The following is a 15,899-nucleotide window of genomic DNA, read 5'->3' as shown; positions in this document are numbered from 1 at the left end:
TTGAGTAAATTACCTATGCAATAGTTTAGTTTTTTCCTCTTGGTTTTATAGGCGAGATATTACCACTTAAAGTATTTAAGGTATTAAACCTCCTTAATCCATTTTAAAAATGGCATCACTACCTGGATACTCTGTTAATCTCCTTAAAAAAAAAAAAAAAAAAGAAAGAAAGAAAAGGGTATAATCTGTCTATGAGTTTTTGACAATAGTTCAGTGGTTACGAGGGTCCGGGAGGAGGACGGTGGTAGATGAGAGTAAAAGGAATCAAATATATGGTGATGGAAGGAGAACTGACTCTGGGTGGTGAAAACACAATGTGCTACACAGATGATGTGTTACAGAACTGTATACCTGAAATTTGTGTAAATTTACCAACAATTGTCACCTCAATAAACTTTAATTAAAAAAATGTATATTGTCCTGAGTTCCTTCCTGCTTCTTAGGAATTTAACAAATTATTTATTCCCTTTATGCCAGCAGCTACTAATCTTTAAACAGATTTTAATAAGTGTTCCTCACAACAATGTTATAAATATTTTATAAGTATATATATAACTAAGCTTATATATTAAATACATATATATATATAATTATCTATTATTGTAATATATAAATAAATATATAAGTATATGAGAACAAATATAAGAAGACAAGTCTATGTAAGTATATAGAATACAACATTCTCTAAGTGTGTAGAAATATTTAGTAGCACATATGTCACATAGTAAGCATTCACTACTTGTAAGTGTTATAGAGTAGATAGGGATGTTTATTTCTGAAATATGCATGATGTAGTCGTGATACTGACAGCTGTAAAGCTTGCCAAAGCAAACAATCTAGATAAATTAATTTTGCCTGGTTAAAGCTAAATTTATAGGGAAGATATTAAAAATCTCTAAACCCCAATTCCCTTATGGGAATAAAGGTGGATATAAATGATTTAACTAACAGAATTGTTGTGAAGATTTATGGACATAGATAACATGAAGTTTCCTAACACACATTAGGATCCAAACACTTTTCTTGGAACAGGACAGAAAAAAAAATATATATATAAGATCAGAAATAACTCAGAGAAAAAGATTTCTAGGTCTATCTTGGTCATCACAAAATTTAGATATAGATCAAGGTGGATCCTTTTGGGAAATCTCATTTATTAACCTTGATGATAATATAGTCAAAATATAAGTGAAGAATGGTGAGAGAGAGAGAGAGAGAGAGAGAGAGAGAGAGAGAGAGAGAGAGAGAGAGAGAGAGATTATTACCAAGACCTGCTTAGAAATTGAATTATTTCCCCTTGTTAAATGGCATTTTTAGGGCCTTGACTTTCCTAAGTACCAATTGTTCATAGAAATTTGTATTCATAACTCTTACTCTAGGGTAATGAATTAGTGACTACATTTATCACATTTTCTAGCAAAAACAACCCTACATCTGCAACACTCCAAAGAAGCAGTATTAGTTTCATATACTGCTTGCAGACTGTGGGCCACTTAAGCAGACTGACACATGACAAGTGCTTAATGAGTTTTGGTTGGATGAAGGAACTGGTTTTGGCATCAATGGACTTAATAATTTGTGTCTATTATCTAAGATCACAATAACACAATGAGTCATCATTCTGTCCTAAGGAGACTAGGATTTCAAAATTTAAGAATTCACCTCATTGGTCTACTCTTCCCTTAATTTACCATAATGTTTATAAAGAGAATTTGTATTATTACATATCCAGAGCTATAACCCTATATGATGTACTTATTTTTAGGGAAGCAATATAACCAGTAGTAAATTGTTTACAGCACTATTTTATAAATTATAACATTTGGTAATTTATGTTTTGAGAAGAGAGTGCCTTCTGGAAAACTTTACATATTTATTAACTCAACATGTTAAGAAAGAAAACTTCAATTTTGTAAAAAAATTATGGCAGAGTTTGGTGTTTTCTTTCAAAAAATCTGAAAAGGCTCAAAACACTTTTAACTAAGTATCATTTAATTCCAATGATAAAATTAATTTCCTGAATGAGCACTACCAAAGCAGGATGCATTACTTATTTCAAACATATGATCCAAATTAGTTGGAATAAAATGATACATGTTTCTCTCCAAATACTTGAGATTAACCTTTGTAGTAGATTTACATGTACCATAGGGTATTGTCAGTAAGGGTAGGTAAAGTTCAGACACTGTTGTTAGTAAGCCAAAAGTTACTTTTAGGAGTTTATTCCTGTGGAAACAGCATAAATTCATAACCAGAAACAAATTCAACACATTTCAAGCAAATTCCTTTTTTTTATGAAAATGTTTAAAGCAACACTCCAGATTTGGAAATGCTTGGTGAGCTATCAAAGAATGTTTATGGAATAGGAATAGTCTCAAATTATATATATATATATATATATATATATATATATATATATATATATATATACCTATATATATAAATATGTATTCCATATTATATATATTCCATGTATATATTCCACATTGATTTCTGATTGTTTTATTAAACTCATGTTTTCTTAGCTGTAATTATATTTGCTATGTGTACAGCTATTGAAATTGCAGTAGAAAACACATGCTTAGATTTTTCCATGTTTTCTAAAATTATATATAATCTGTACTCAGTGTTTGCTGTCCTTTTTAACTGCTGACTGCATTTTTCCAATGACTGGTTATCTGAAGTTGTAAACGCATCTTGAAATGAGCTGTTTCAACCTCATTCTCTTCTTTTCATGCAGATACTTCTGGGAAAATGACTTCTTAATTTATTACTGCTGCACAAAAGCAAAAATGTATTTTATTGCTTTCTTGCATGTAGAATAATTTCTTGAAAACATGGAATTTTCGTGATGCAAATTGTGTTTAATTTATCATTTATTAGGCTTGATATCATAGTAAGGAAACATCTCTCTCTATCTCTTTCTCCCTCTCCCCCTTCAACTACTTTAGCCACTATAAAAATCATAAAAGTCATTTAAATACTTTTTCTGGCTTCAGAATTTTATGTGGAATTCCAAATTTGTATTGATACAGTTTTCTTTTTCTCACACCCCTGCTGATCAATCCCTTAATTACTCAAGTTTTCTTGCTTCATTCTAGAAATCTGTGGTTACGTTATATGTTGTTAAACTTTCATGTTATCGTGTGTAAAAGTATACAGTTAAATACAGCTATTTCTATTTATACAGTTATATAGAGTTTATCTACAGTTTGTGAATTTTTGTGTGACAGAGTATACAGATATACTTATAAGTATACTTTATTATTATATAAGTGTACCTATTTCCAAAGTTTCTAACACATTTCTGTAGAAAAATTATGCAACTTCAACAAAACATAAGGCATAAAAATTAGAATTGACAGGATTCAAGAAAAATTTCATGGGAAATTACATGGGATTTTACATGTACAATTACATCTATATCTTTATAAATGTATGAGATATCTAATTTAAAAATTGGACAGGGTGTTCCTGGATGAGAATCAAGAAAGACAAAGAATGGAAACAACTCAAATGTCCATTGACTGTTGAATGGATAAACAAAATATGGTATATACTTACTATGAAATATTACTCAATAATAAAATGAATAAAATGCTGATACATGCTACTACAACATAAATGAACCTTGAAAACAATATACTAAGTGAAAGAAACCAGCTTCAAAAAGCCACATATTGTATGATACCATTTATATGTAATATCTATAATAGACAGATCTATAAAGATGCCATATTGGTGGTTACCAAGGTTTGGGAAAGGGATAAATGGGGAGTGACTTCTTAGTCGGTATGAGTTTTCATTTTGGGGTAATGAAAATGTTCTGATATTAGATAACGGTGATGATCACACAATATCATGAATGTACTAGACGTCACTGAATTATATACTTTAAAATGGTGACATATTATGTGAATTTTATCTCAATAAACAAAAGAAAGGCAAAGAGTGTATGATAGTGTGATATATTTTTATGTCACCATAATATAGTAAATGGCATAAGATAATTACATCACTTGGTATGTAAGATATGAAACACATTTATTAAAAAGGTAATTAATAAGAAGAAAGAAAAATTTCAGAGGACCTTGTGAACTTTGATAAGGAATTGGAGCTAAATCTTAAAAATGAGCATGTGCCAATGAAGGTCCATCATAAAAAGTGGTACTTTCAAATGTAATATGTTGTTATATTTACTGTCATTAGAAATGTCAGTTAAAAAGTCTTTGGAAAAGTGTAAGTGTGGATCATTATTCTATTTGAGAGATGATGGGGTCTTGTACTACAATAGAGGCCACTGGATTATAGAGGAGGGAAAATTTACATTCAGGGAAATCACCTTTAAGGACCAGTTGTTCTCCAAATACGCTTACTGAGTGACAATGCAGTCTCTGTCTTCAAGGAGAGTATTTCTAGTGAAAAACATGTTGAATCTGATATTACAAAGTACATTTATGAGCAACAAGATGTAATTACTGACACTGTAGAATAGTATATGTACATATATATTATAATGCTAGATTATATTGCATATTATCTTTACATGCAAAATTTTATCTATGTATAGAGACATATATCTATAAACATATAGTTTAAGATGCAAATAAAACAAATGATCAACTTTCAATTGCTAAGCAGATCACAGTTCAACATGGATAATTAACCTTTATAAGGTCACCCCGCCTGGAAGATAATTAATGACATTATGTTTTTCCATTCTTGTTTCAGCTATTTTTATGTTTCCCAAAGCACTTTCATTTGATTTTTCTGGCAAACATAAATAGGAGAATAAGTAATTTTGAGAATATTTGGCCCTTCCAACAGCAGGAGTAAAAGAGAAAAAATGAGAGAAAAATTATATTAAATCAGCTTTGATATTTTAAAGGAATTGATGCAAGGTAAGCAACGTATACCTTTTGCATGGTTAGGACAAGATTTACTGGCTGAAAAAATATTGAATAACCATCCATCCAGAATTATAAATATGGTATCTGCCGGGGCATCAACACACAAATGGAAAGCTAAAAAAAAAGTCTTATTCAACTTTATTAAATGCATTTTTTACCCAAGATGAAGTTTCTATGACCCTCCATACTGTAATTCACATTTGAGATAGCTGCACTTTGCCTTTTTCACAAAACAAACAATCAGACGACCGTGATAACAAAACAAGAGATGGTGAATACATCATCTTCCACAAAACAGAGTCAATTACTCCTGGCTTTGTATATGAAAAAATATGAAAATGATAACATCTTTACCACGCCATTTTAAATCAGCTAAGGGAAAACAATTGCTTAGAAAAACTATTATGTTCTGAGAAACAGAAAGAAAATTTGCAGAAGAGGTGCTGTTTTAACTACTTTATAAACACGCTTTGTCTCTCAGGACTAGACATCAATTTATAATAAATACTCTGCTATTTAATACACTAAAATACATTTATAACATTATAACTAACATCCTTTAAAATGTTCATATGTATTAAGTTAGAAATTTTCAGTTGAAAACATAAATCCTTTCTCTTTATGATTTTGTTTTTTTGTTATTAAAATATAGTACACACTTTGAGGTTTAATTTGTACAAACTCTCCCTACAGTATTAGACTAAAGAGAGCATAGAATTTTATGGTTGGAGAATTAGATTGTCTAACAAGCTCATTTAAGTACAGTTTCATTTTAAGTATTAGAAACTGTCAAAGAATGTTTGGCTGGCTAAACTTTGTATTCAACCAATGCTTTTTACATGTTGATAAATTAGCTCATTGACCATTTAAAAAAATCTATTTGAAATCCCATCGTACACCATTTAACCACCATAACAATAAAAAATGTCAGCGGTTTCATAGGTGAGTTCTTTTCTCAATCACATCAAGGCTATAAAATAAGCGCATCAGAGGCAGTTTATTATTGTTATAGTTCTTTTGATCTGTAGCATTTCTCTTTGGTTCCTTATTAGGATTTTCGTCTCTCAACTTACATCTGTTATTGCATGCTGTCTAGTTTATTTTTTAGAACCCTTAGCACGTTATTCATCATAGTTTTAAATCCCCAGTCTGATAATTCTAACATCACTTCTGTGTCTGTTTCTGATGTTTGCTTTATCTCTTCAAATTGTCTGTTTGTTTATTTTTTGCCATTTGTATGCCTCATAATTCTTTTGATAACCAGAAATAATATATTGGTAAAAGAAACTTTTGTAAATAAGCCTTTAGTAATGTAGTGCAGGGAGGAGGTGGGAAAGGGGTAGCATTCTATCCTATGATTAGGTCTCAGTCTTCCAGCAAGCCTGTGCCTCTGGACTGTGAATGCCACAAATGTTGCTCAGTTGTTTTTCTTTTTCTCTATTCCTACATGGAACATGGAGAGAGTGGGTTGGAATTGGGTGCTTCTTTTCTCCCTCTTGGAAGACTAGAGTGGGCTGAAGTTGGGTATTTCCTTTCCCCCATGTCAATTAGGCTCTGATGATACCCTAGCAGTTTAGGCTCTGGTTAACTAGTTTCCCAAGAGGTGAGGCCTTGATGAGAACAGAGTTCTCTGGGGTATTTCAAAATAGTTTCCTTTCCTCAACTCCTCCTGTAAGCATGAAGAAACTTTTCTTATGTATCTACTGTGGGAATCTGGTTGAGCTCCTGAAGGTAATTCTCACAGTATTACCCCTAACCACTCCACGACTAGGTTCCCTTGGAGTTTTTAACTCTTAGGCTTTCCCATGCTGAGCCTCCAGTAATTTGTCAATTACAGTTCCAGTTTTCCTACTCTGGCACTGATTCCCACTGCAGTTCCATCCATGAGTCTCTGCGTTGGTAGGTTCCCTCTACACGCTGTCTCTCCAGTATTGGATGCAGAGGTTTCCCTTGTGTCTTCTCCTCTCTTATGGATTCAAGAAGAGTTGTTGATTTTTCATTCTGTTCAGGTTTTTATTTCCTCTTAGGATGGAGGGAGACTACTAAACTGCATACATGCAAAGCTAGAAATCAGAAGCCCGGCTTAATTTTTCCTGTTCTAGAGTTTTGAATAAATGGAATCATGCAGCATGTACTCTTTTATACACTGCTTCTTTCATTCAGCTTAGTGTGTTTGAGACACATCACTGTTGTTTAGCATACTAGTAGTTTACTCTTATATTTGCAGAGTATTATTCCTTTGTATAAATGTAAGACAGTTTGTGTATTCATTGTGCTATTGACACCCCTGGTGTTTGTAGTTTGGGGTTATTAGCAACAAAGCTGTAATGAACACTTTCATACTCTTTATGTTTCAAGAAATGAACAATGTGTTTTCATTTCTTTTTGATAAATATTGACAAGGAATAAAAATGCCAGTTTTAGGGTAATTTTATAAGACATTGTCAGAAGACTTCTGGTTTCACTTTCAACATGTTAGAAGTTGTCAGACTACTTCCAATGTAGTTGTATGATTTTACAGTCCCACTAACAATATTACTCTAAATCATCACCATTTGGTTTTAATTTATGAATCCTTACTGATTAATGATGTTGAGAACTTTTGAATGAAATATTGGCCATTTATATATATATTGTTTTGTTAGGTACATGTTCAATTTTTTTCCACTTTATTGCTTTTATTTATTTATTTATTTATTTATTTATTTATTTATTTATTTTGCTTTTATTTTGTTTTGTGTTTTACTGGATTGTAAGGGGTCTTTATATGCCATGTGCATCATACTTTTGTCTGATGTATGCTTTGCAAATATTTTCTTCCAGACTGTACCTTAAATATTTATTTTTGTAGCATTGGTTTGTAATGAACAGAAGTTTAATTTACAGTTAAGTCTAATTTATCAGTTGTCTTTTTTCCTTTTATTGTTATTGCTCTCTATGAACTATGAAACCTTTACCGATCTCCCAGTCATGAACATATTCTCATATTTTTTCCTAAAAGCTTCATAGTTTCAATATCTGAAATTTACATGAGTTGGGTTTTATTGTTTGTCTCAATTCCTGCCTCTTTGCCTATCTAGTATTTTTTTTTTAAATTTATGTTTAGCGTTACATATAAAAGACTATGCAAACTTTAGATATTATCTTCCATCAGAGAGGGTTCTCCGTTTTCTCTGTTAGTATAAATGAAAAAAGTTTCTATCATCTCAATTCATTCAGGGATTGAGTTGAGTTGGAATTTATTTGCAGTTTCATTCCACCTCTACTTTATTTTTAGTTTGCTCCTGTTCTTTCTGGGTTTTTGATTGAGAGCTTGGCATATCCTCAGCTCCTCAGCTCTAAAGTACTGTTCTTCAGAGGATTGGAGCTTAGCTCTTTATCTTCTTGGTTCATACAAGTGTATATTGTGGTTAGTGTCCAGAGGACAGCTGTATTTTTATTTGTAGCAGGCTATCTAGCACGAAGGCAACAGAAAAAGTGTACTCTATCTTTCAGCTTTTGTCCTTACTTTTGCCTACACCTACATCACACTAGAAATCTCATGAGTAAAAATAGTCACATGTGGGGCTTTTCTAATTTTCAGTCAATTGTACCAGTCATTGGTCATAGATCAGCTAATTCTCTGCTGGTTTCTCTTTCCCTCAATAAAGTTGCAGTGGTGGTACTTAGTATAATCTTCATCCACCACTATTTTTTTTTTCACTTTTTTTCTTTTTTTTTTTTTCTTTTTTTTTTTTTTTTTTTAAAAACTAAAGGTTATTGGGGTGACAATTGTTAGTAAAGTTACATAGGTTTCAGGTGTACAATTCTGTAATAAGTCATCTATATATTACACTGTGTGTGTACCACCCAGTGTCAGCTCTCCTTCCATCACCATGTATTTGTGTCTCGTCTCATACACTGTTGGTGGGAATGCAGATTTGTACAGCCACTATGGAAGGCAGTGTGAAGGTTCCTCAAAAAATTAAGAATAGAATTACCATATGACCCAGCAATTCCTCTCCTGGGTATCTACCCAAAAAATCTAAAAACATTTTTGCATAAAGACATATGTGCCCCGATATTCATTGAAGCTTTATTTACGGTAGCCAAGACATGGAAACAGCCAGTGTCCTTTGATACATGATTGGATGAAGAAAATGTGGTATATATACACCACCAGTTTTGAGAAAATGATATCTGGCTCTGATCAGCACTTTCCTCACTGGAAGGGCATTTTTCCTCACTGAAATTTTAGTTTATCTAGTCTTTATTGCGTCTAAAGTTTTTCAGTGCTTTTTAAATATAATATTTGTAAGTTTTCTGTGTTTTCTATGTGCTGCAGTAGGGACACTTAGCTTCCATAATCTACTGGGGTTTACACAGATACAGAAGTCAATGTTATTACTTCAAAGTTTGCATTCTTATTCTTTTTTTCTGGTATACTTTGTAAATTTTTATTGAATGTTAAACATTTTATGTTAAAAAGTGTAAAGGCCCCGAGTGATGTTATCTTTCGACAAATTTACTTTTGTTTCTGACAAATTGAGAATTCACCCTGGTTCAGTATGGGTTTGACCTAATTTGAACTTGAGTTCTGTCTTTTGAGAGCAGATCTAAACCAGTTCATACTTATTCCAAGGGAGTAGCTTTTTAGGGGACCCTAGTGAGATCTTGGCTCTTTTCCAGAGCTTCTTCTTAGCTGCTTCTGAATTCTGATTTTTGTTTACTGTTGAAAGTTCTGCTTAGTTTCTCAGTCTTTAGCTACCATTTATTGTTGAGTTTCTTAGTCTCTTAGCTATTTCCTACAAGCTAGCAAATTTCTCAAGGCGGGTATCAACAATGAATGTTGGACTGAGTTCTCTGAGCTTCCCTTCCTCTGAGACTTTAGCCTCTCAAATCCCAGTTAACTGAATAGGGCTCAGATGCCTTTGTTCACATATTTTTTTCATAAAATTTTGTATTTTATCTTTCTTTTCTTATTGTTCTCAGTTGAAGCCTTTGTGTAATCTGTCATAGCCGAAAGTGGAAGCATGCCCTCTGACTTTTTATAACCTACGCATTCTTTCCAGGTTAATAACTGCACCCTAAACTGAGTGTTTTAAGCAATTGAATGAATGTAGCCAGGTCTTTCATATCTAGGTAATAATCTTTCTCTAAGTTCCACATGGTGCATCACCTTGGAAAAGTTAAATGGGCCAAATAGATGATCTTACTTCTAACCAAGTTTCATAGTGTCTTCAGATTTCCTCAGTTCTTCTTCATACTCTTTATCCATCCACAGCCATAGCTACAACGTCAATACTATTAACCCATGGGATTTTCATACTTCTAAAATCTTAAAATCCAGTAACCAAATTTCTTCCTGTATCTCCTGCTTGTGCACTACCTCAACCTGCTATGAATTTCAAAGGGTTTCTGGATGGTCCAGATTTCCTCTAATCTTTGAACCTATTCTGAATTCAGTTTCTGTAATGCTAAGCTTCTACAACGTGATTATTAACTTAAATAAAATTGTTTTCATAACAATTCTGACTATCCTAATGTAAATAAATTCCATAAAATCCTCTCTCTGCTCAAGGCTATAGATTATTTTCTAAGACAATTTCACCATCATTGTGATTATTGCTAATATAAATTTGACATCCTTAATGTCATTATATAGCTTGACAAAGTTTGTTTTTCTCTTTTAAACAATGGTTATTAGGATGCCACTTGTTAGCTCAAATACCAGGAATCTAATGTGTGTGTTTTTGTGTGTGTGTGTGTGTGTGTGTGTGTGTGTGTGTGTGATGGGGGGGGTAATGGGTAAGGTTGATATTCCGACTGGGCTATAAAATATAGATAAAATCAAGCATCACAGAAAACACAAACAGGTAATATTGAGAAGGAATCAGGCAGGTTTTAGACAACATGACACAGATTGCATGGAGTGGAAAATCAATAATGTTGGCAAGAAAGGATAAAGTGAAACATAGATATTCTGAAGTATTAGAAAATGATCTTGGAATTTTAAAAAAAGTAAGAGTAGTATAACTGGAGCAACCACATGGCACTTATGGCATGTTAAGGTTATTTTCATAACAGCGTTTCAAGAGGACTATGTATGACATTATTGAGAGGACAAATCTTGTCTTGTTTATCTTTTCTGTTTCTGAATCCAACAAATACCTTAATCCTATTCTGCACTAAACACATATATATTATATTAAACTGAAAAAAACCTCTCTTAATTGTATTTAAATAATATAGTCTACAACTTCATTTTCAAGCTAAGTTTAACAAAGTTACATTTCATGATTCATATTGTGTCATTACAAACACTCAGGATGGTTAAATATGTAAACTGAAAAGAACATTGGAGTAAAATGTAACGCACTGCACAAGCTAAATCTTTAAATTATGATTTCACATTGGAAAAAATGCAGGTGTATGTCCTATTTTCTGAGGAAAAGAAAAAAAATCTCATATAGGCAAGACACGTCCATCTACCCTCTTTAGCAAATGAATATTAGATATCCAGTAAGCAGGTGTAAAGAGTAATATGACATATGTTGGTTGATTATATTTAGTTGGGTGCTGTGGAACATGTGATTACATTTATAATGGAAAGTTTCCTAGATTTTTATTGTACAGAAAAAATTTATAATTTTGATGTATACAGAAAGCTTCTTCATTAGAGGCAGAAATTTGAAAGTCTGGAATAAGATTTCTCTCTGCAAATTATTAGCTGTATTACTTCAGGAAATCTTACAGTAGCTCTCTTTTTTTTTTTCTATCTGTAACAGGGAGAAAATGGTATCAATGTTTGTGTGAATTAATATGATAATACGATATGTCTAAAACAATACTTGGCACATATTAGATGTACAAGAAAAGATTAGGAAGTAAAGAAATGATACAAAAAGTAGTAAATACATAATTATTAGTAGTAAATGCATACTTAAATTGGGCAATAAGAACTACCTAGGGAACATTATGAATGAGACAACTGATGTGTTCGGAGTCAACAATATCTCATTCGATGTTACTTTTTTAGACTAATCTAGAGTATGAGAAGGAGTGTATGCTAGTATTTTGACAAAAACTAAATTTTCTCCATTTTGTTTTACTACATTAAGCAAAGGAAATGAAATTAAAAAAACAACAACAATGATACTAAAGAAAGAATCAATTATCTGGTCTGATGAACGAAGAGAAGTTTATATCACCTTTTGCAATAATTTTAACAGTTTTATTTGAAGAGCTATTTGCTCCTAACAGAAATTATGTGTTTTGGCTGTTCTACAAAATGGAGGTGCTAACACTAGCCTTACACACAGGAGTGAGCTCACAGATATTTAACAACCTGCTATTTAGGGGAGGGGGAGTAAATTATATCATTTGTTTGGTACTATGGTGTAAATATTTCCTCCATGACTGATTTCAAGCTATGAATGTGATGACAGCTAGCTCACAAAGTACCTCAAAATTTAACTTTTGGCTCTCAGAAGATAGTGCAACCTTACTCCCGCACACAACTGTTATACATATCATACTAGAAGTCTAACAGTTTATACTTCAATAATTTATACATATATATTTGAACCCCACCCCCATTTTTGTCCTTATGAAAATCATTTTATACCTCCAATTTTTGAGCATTGTATAGCTTAATGATTAATGATTTGATAAGATAGATATCCTGAGTATTAGCAATAAATTAGAAAAAAAAATCTCCTATAGAAAAAATTTGACAACTTCCTGTTCCAAGACTATCATTAAATATAAGCTCAGGTTGAGTTATGGGGTTTGGACTCATTCCTTAAAATTAATAATTCCGTTAAATCATCAGGGTGTAACAGTTCTGTAAGTATGAAATGTAAAACTGAAAAACAAAACAGAACCAAAAAAAATTTTTTAATTAAATTTATTGTGGTACATTGGTTAGTAAAATTATAAAGGTTTCAAGTGTACAATTCTATAATACAACATCTATATATTGCATTGTGTGTTCACTGCCCAGAGTCAGTTATCCTCTGTCACCATATATTTGACCCCCTTGACCCCTCTGTTAAGCATTAAACTGTTGCTTGTGTGTACCAGTTTTTGTTTCTGTGTCTTGTTCATTTGTTGCTTTAAGTTTTATATCCCACATATGAGTCAAATCATATGGTTCTTGATTTTTTCTGTCTGACTTACTTTGTTTAACATGATCATCTCAAAATCCATCCATATTGTCACAAATGGAAGTATTTCATCTTTTCTCATGGCTGAGTAATATTCCATTGTATATGTACCATCTTTTTTTATCCAGTCATCTATCTAAGGGCACTTTGGTTGTTTCCATGTCCTGGCCACCATGAATAATGCTACAATGAACATAAGGGTACCTATATCTTTATGGATAATTTTTTTCAGATATTTGGGATAACTACCCAGGAGAGGGATTGCTGGGTCATATGGTAATTATTTTCTTAATTTTTTGAGAAACCTCCATAGTGTTTTCCATAGAGGCTGTGCAAATTTACATTCCCACCAGCAGTATATGAGGGTTCTTTTTTCTCCACAGACACTTCAACCCTTGTTATTACTTGTCTTGTTGATAACAGACATTCTAACTGGGATGAGGTGATATCTCATTGTGGTTTTGATTTGCATTTTCCTAACAGCTAATGAAGTTGAGCATCTTTTCATATATCTGTTGGCCATTTATATGTCTTCTTGGGAGAAGTATCTGTTCAGATCCTCTGCTCATTTCTTAATTGGATTGTTTTTCGCTGTTTTTGAGTGTATAAGGTTTGTTTTTTTGTTTGTTTGGTTTTTTAATCTACTGTGAATATTAGCTCCCTATCAGAGGTGTTGTTTGCAAATATCTTCTCCCATTCATTGATTGCCTCTTTGTTTTGTTGATGGTTTCTTTCGCTGTACAGAAGCTTTTCAGTTTGATATAGTCCCATTCATTTATTTTTGCTTTTATTTCCCTTGCCTTTAAGGTCAAATTCAAAATCCTTTCTGAACCCAAGATCCATAATTTTAGTAACTATGTTCTCTTCTGTGCAATTTATTGTTTCAATTCTTATATTTAGGTCTTGACTCATTTTGAGTTAATATTCATGTAAGGTGACAGAGAGCAGTCTAGTTTTTTTCTTTTGCAAGTGGCTTTTCAATTTTCCTAGCACCAGTTATTGAAGAGGCTTTCTTTTCTCCATTATATGCTTTTGGCTCCCATGTCAAAAATTAAGTGCTCATATATATGTGGGATTATTTCTGTGTTCTCAATTCTATTCCATTGGACTGTGTGTCTGTTTTCCTGTCAATACTATGCTGCTTTGATTGTTGTCACTTTGTAGTCTAATTTGAAGTCAGGAAGTGTGATACCTCCAGCCTTGTTCGTTTTTCTCAGGATTGTTTTGGCTATCAGGATCTTTTGTGATCCATAAAAATCTGATGATTTTTTTTTTTTTCTTTAAAAAATGCTATTGGGATTTTGATGGGGATTCCATTAGATCTTATATTGCTTTAGGTAATACGGCCATTTTAACTATGTTGATTCTTCCAATCCATAAACACAGACTGTTTTTTCATTTCTTTGTGTCTTCTTCTCTTTTTAATAATATCTTCTAGTTTTCAATATACATGAAGAGTCTCTGCTTCATGATTTAAGCAAAATAGAGATAATTTGAAATGTAAAAATCACAATTGACTAGTCAAGTTTCTCTGATGCTAATAGAGATGTCCAGGAACATTCCATGGTAGCTTCTGCAATGTTTGCTAATGTTAGTTTGAAGGTTCAACTATCTAATTTAAATGTATAAAGCCTCTAATATAGAAGGGATGTCTCAAACGGCTTGCTTGAGGCTACCTGAGAACTGATAACAGAAGGAGTTCAATTTTGCACTAGAATTTTGTGTCTTGGTGCAGAGATACTGTTTCTTCCTCTGCCCCTTTGCAATCTTGTATTTATAATATTCAATAGTGCCCCCCCCCCTTTTTTTGTAAAACATGGCACATTGGGGTAAACCATGAAACAAGCCTTCTGTTCTCTAATAACAAAACTCAGTCCTTTCAAAAGATTCAAGTTTCCAGAGTAACTCAGGAAATTGACCACAAAGCGACAGGCATCTCAGTAACAAAAATAATATTGTTCCATGTCTGTCCCTTAGGATTAACAATGAATTTATAGTGTGTATGCTGTCTCTAAAGGAGTTCCTTTTGTGTTCTTCTTGACTTGTTTTCATTCATTAAGCTGAAATGACTGGATAGAGCATTTTATTCTAAAATTACTTGTCAATGAAGCAGAAGGAAGTATGAACTATAGAAATGGAGATTTAACTTAGTTTCAATGTTTAAGCATCATGAACTCTATTCTACAAACTCAACTGAGCAATAAATATCCACTTTTATATTTTTTTAACTCAAATTTAATATTAGCTTGAATTTCTACTAGGCTTTTACGATAGAGCCTTCTGGAAATTGAGCCAGTCTTGATGTTTGCTGAATATGGGAGCAGATATGCAAATCTGTAAGAAGGATACCACTGGACTTCTCACTCATCAAACCGTGAGTGATTCCTTGTAGTCTGATGACAATACCTTTCCTTGTCACACACAATATATGGAAAACATTATCAGGTCTGAGTTCTTCAGTGATTAGAATCTACCAACTTTATGCTTACTATAAAACTATCCTCTGTAAAGCCTTACCATTTCCTTGCTCCAAGATTTCAAGCAATAATAAGGTATTAGTTTTCTCTACTTCCAATTTGCGAGGTTTTATTGAATCTCTCTCTCTCTCTCAAATTACTGGCTTTACTTCTTTTATTCTGTGCCTTAGCACAATCTCTATTATGAGCTGAGGCTTTGAAAATTATATGGCAAGAAAGGAAATACCTTGCAAGCAACTTCTACATTTGACCTCTACTAAATGCTATGGTCTGAATATTTGTGTTCCCCTAAAATCCATATGTTGAAATACTAACCCTGAAGGATTATAATATTAATAGAGATAGTCTTTGGAAAGATATTAAGA

Source organism: Rhinolophus sinicus, chromosome 14, assembly GCF_057876585.1.
Source record: "Rhinolophus sinicus isolate RSI-liver-muscle chromosome 14, RSI-T2T, whole genome shotgun sequence".
NCBI lineage: Eukaryota > Metazoa > Chordata > Mammalia > Chiroptera > Rhinolophidae > Rhinolophus > Rhinolophus sinicus.
The sequence above is the reverse complement of the archived record's forward strand: the minus strand, read 5'-3'. Positions refer to the sequence as shown.